Here is a 4,421-nt window from a genome sequence, read left to right as displayed (position 1 = left end):
TGTCCCCTGCATCGGCAGGTGGACTCTCAACCACTGCGCTACCAGGGAAGACCTATGAAAGATTTTGAACTATTAAAGTTATTTTCTAAGGGATAGCAATTACCTCATACTTCCCCTACTTCCTTTTTTCAATCTCCATAAAAAGCTGCTTTCTTAGCTACTACTCCGAATAAAATTTTTCTTGTTTGCTTTTAAATGTAGTGTAATGCAGTTGTTTTCAGCTTGTTAACCCAAATGTCCAAAATGGATACCTAGATAACTTTAAAAAGAGGTCATTGGGATGGACATGATTGTGTACTTCTCATCTTCAAATTCAAGTACTGCACAGTGTGAAAAGGATTATGACCAGTATAAAGTTGGAGACACAAGTTTAAGTTATTCTGTTTTAATAATTAAATTCATAAAATGTTTAATATCTTAAATGCGAAAGTCTAAACCTATAAATGATTGTAAACCATCCTAGAAAATGTGCTTAATGCTCATGAATACTTTATTTCTATGAATAAAGATAGTAAGAAAATAAAAATCAACATCCTTTTTTAATTTTCCAGTCCACTGTAATGTGTTTTAGGGATGAAGAACTAGCTTGGCACAGTGAAGAAACAAAGAAAAGAATGAAAGATAACTGAGTTTTGATCCTATGTCTGTCTCTCAAATGCACTCTCTTATTTCCATTTTAAAAATTAGAATAACTTTTATGTGCCTTACATGACTAAGAATTAGCGAGAATGAAATTGGAAAGAGGATATTAATATTTATATCTTTGAAACTATGACATTTATGTGGCAAAGTGTTTACTTAAAATTATATTCTTGGGCTTTCCTGGTGGCGCAGTGGTTACAAATCCACCTGCCAGTGCAGGAGACACGGGTTTGAGCCCTGGTGCGGGACTATCCCACATGCTGCAGAGCAGCTAAGCCCGTGTGCCACAACTACTGAGCCTGCGCTCTAGAGCCCGCGAGCCACAACTGCTGAGCCCACGTGCCACAACTACTGAAGCCCACGTGCCTAGAGCCCGTGCTCCGCAACGAGAGAAGCCACCGCAATGAGAAGCCCGTGCACCACAACGAAGAGTAGCCCCCGCTTACATCAGCTAGAGAAAGCCCACGCACAGTAACGAAGACCCAACACAGCCAAAAATAAAATAAATTTTAAAAAAGAAATTACATTCTTGATCCTCATCTCATCAAACCACATCATCTAATTTGTCCTGTAAAATTGTTATGCTACAACACTCTTTTATAGCTTGAAGCAGTGTTTTTTAAAAAGTTCACATCAACATTTCATATGTAATATATGTATTATGAATGATAAGAAATACTCTTTTTAAAAGTTGCTGCTAAAACATTAGGAATTTTTTTGATGAGGGTTAAATAACAATGCCTTTGGAGTAAATCACTGAGTAGTTCTGCTGTAGTGTATTTGAGCTCTCAACTAGGAAGTTAAAGGATGCTTATAGCAAATAAGATTACATTACAGCAGAAAATTTTGTTCGGTTCTAAAATTCTGGTGACTGTTTTTTAGTCCACTTAGAGATATTTCTGGAGCCACCATAATACAATCTTAATGTTCTGTGTCTCTATTTCAGAATCCAGTTTGTAAGTTCAGGTAAATTGCACTGTTTGTTCTAGATATTTTTAAGGTTTTACTGTTCTACAAAGTAAAATTTACAAGGTAACATGTCATTATTTTACTATAATTTAATAAGACACGGGGTTTTTTCCTATGAACCTAATTTTGTATCCACCATTATAGTAAAAGAATTTGGCTAGTCACGAAAAAAATGATTAAAAATTAAGGTTTGAAATTCTTAGAGTATGTATATTACAAAGATAGTCTTCACCAAAAATCACGTTACATTTATTTCCTATATTTGGGGATTATAGCTGATCTCCAAGTTTTGAGTATGCTTTGGTTTCTTTATTTCATTATGAGAATCTTTATGTTTCATGAAGAAAATATCCCAAATTAAGCAAACATATCTGCTTCCCATGTAGTTAGGTATACAAACTAGAAAAACCTAATTCTACTGTTAATTTGAGAAGATTTCATTTTAAATTATATTTCGGGGAATGTGAGAGGAATGTGGTCTTTGAGGTGACTATCCACAAGAAAATGACATTCCATAGATTTTTTTGATAGCTGTTTAAGTATTACAGAAATACAGAAAGGGGCATAAAACAAATGTACAACTCATGTCACAGAGCAAACTCCTGGGTCACCACTAACCAAATCAAGAGTTAGAATATTGCCAAGAACTCACAAGATCTGCCCCCCCGACTTCTTTTTCACAAATGAGATTTTTTATTTGTCATCATTCAGAGTCTGAGTTTTTTTTTTAATAAATTTATTTATTTACTTATTTATTTATGCTGGCTGTCTTGGGTCTTAATTTCTGTGCGAGGGTTTTCTCTAGTTGCGGAGAGCGGGGGCCACTCACTGTCGCGGCCTCTCTTGTTGCGGAGCACAGGCTCCAGACGTGCAGGTTCAGTAGCTGTGGCTCACGGGCCCAGTTGCTCCGCGGCATGTGGGATCTTCCCAGACCAGGGCTCGAACCCGTGTCCCCTGCATTGGCAGGCAGATTCTCAACCACTGCGCCACCAGGGAAGCCCCAGAATCTGAGTTTTAAACAGATTCTTGGACTGGTGGTTCATCTCCACCAGCTCTTTCACCTCCCTCATCCCCAAGCTTGTCCAGAATTGCTCCCTTCACCTTGAAGCTCCATGAGTTTTCCCAGTTCAAACGTGGGCTTTTTCAGCATTTTTACTTTTCTAACAAGTCTTCATGGAGCAGATAAATAGGCTGGCAAGCCTCTCTGTGTCTTGTCCAGTGCTGTCTGGAATCAATTTATTGACCACTTCTCTCGAGTCATTTGTCTGCACCTCTTGGGCTGTGATTTTCACCACCTTCTCCCGAATTCAGTGGGCCTGTGGGGCGAACTCATGAGATCCCGTGGGGATCCCTCCCTGTTACAATCCTCTCTGCCTGCCAGAAGGTAACCACCGGCTTAACTTTTAACACCATTGTGTGGTTTTGCCTGTTTTTGAATGTCATACGAATGGAATTATATTCTTTTGTGTCTCAGTGCTTTTGCTGAATGTACTTACATTTGTGAGATTCTTCCACGTCGTCGCCTGTGGCTGTAATTCGTCGGTGCTCATTTCTGTGTAGTATTCTAATGTATGACTATACCACGATCCATTTATCCAGCCTGTGGCTGATGGACATTTCAAGTGGTTTCCAGGTTTTGACTATTATAAGTAATGCCAGTACAAAGATTTCTGTAGATTTGCCTTGACCTGTGCGTGCATTTTGGTGGGGCCTATGCTTAGGAGTGGAGTTGCTGTGCAGTCTACATATTCGATAGATAGTGCCAGCGTTTCCCAGAGTGAATGTACCAGCTTACGCTCTTGCAGAAGTGTATTAGTTCCTGTAGTTCCATATCCTCACTCATATTTAGTGTCGGTTGTTTTTAAGGTTTAACCATTTAGGTGTGTATGTAATGGTATCTTGTAAATTTTTTTTTTTAATTTTTGGCCACACCCCTCGGCATGTGGGATCTGAGTTCCCCAACCAGGGATCAAACCCGCACCCCCTGCATTGGAAGGCAGGGTCAACCACTGGACTGCTGGGGAAGTCCCTATCTTGTGATTTTTTTTTTTTTTTATTTTTTTTTTTAACTGCATTACTCTGGCTAATAAAATTGAACATTGGCCACTGGGATATCTTTTTTTTTTTTTTTTTTGTATTGCGGTACCCCGGCCCCTCACTGCCATGGCCTCTCCTGTTGCGGAGCGCAGGCTCAGCAGCCATGGCTCACGGGCCCAGCCGCTCCACGGCATGTGGGATCTTCCTGAACCGGGGCACGAACCCGTGTCCCCTGCATCGGCAGGCGGACTCTCAACCACTGCGCCACCAGGGAAGCCCTGGGATATCTTTTGTAAGGTACCTTTTCAAGCTTTTGGCCTGTTTTTCTGTTGGTTGGATGTCTTTTTCTTGTTACAGGAGCAGTTATGTGTTCTGGATATGATCAGTCCCAGTGGAGTCATGTTACAAAAATTTTCTCCCAGTCTGGCTTGCCTTTTCACTATAAATCGTGTCTCTGAACAGAAATTCTTAATTTTAGTTTAGTCCAGTTTGTCAGTCTTTTCTTGCATGATTAGTACTTTTTAAAATGTTGGGCTTTATACATTTTCATTTACCCGAGGACATGAAAAAATGCTGCTCAGTTATCTTCTAAAAGTTTTGCCTTTCACACTTAAATATGCAGTTCACCTGGCACTGTTGATTGTCTCTTTTTTCATTAATTCTATTACTTTAGTTATTTACTTCCAGCTTTATTCTTTGGGTTTAATTTGCTGTTATTTTTTAAACTTCTTGGAATGGGTGTATAGTTCATTGATTTTCAGCCCTTCTTTTCC

This window comes from Aethalodelphis obliquidens, unplaced genomic scaffold (assembly GCF_003676395.1).
Source record: "Aethalodelphis obliquidens isolate GAN/ISIS:26980383/991018 unplaced genomic scaffold, ASM367639v1 scaffold25, whole genome shotgun sequence".
NCBI lineage: Eukaryota > Metazoa > Chordata > Mammalia > Artiodactyla > Delphinidae > Aethalodelphis > Aethalodelphis obliquidens.
The sequence above is the reverse complement of the archived record's forward strand: the minus strand, read 5'-3'. Positions refer to the sequence as shown.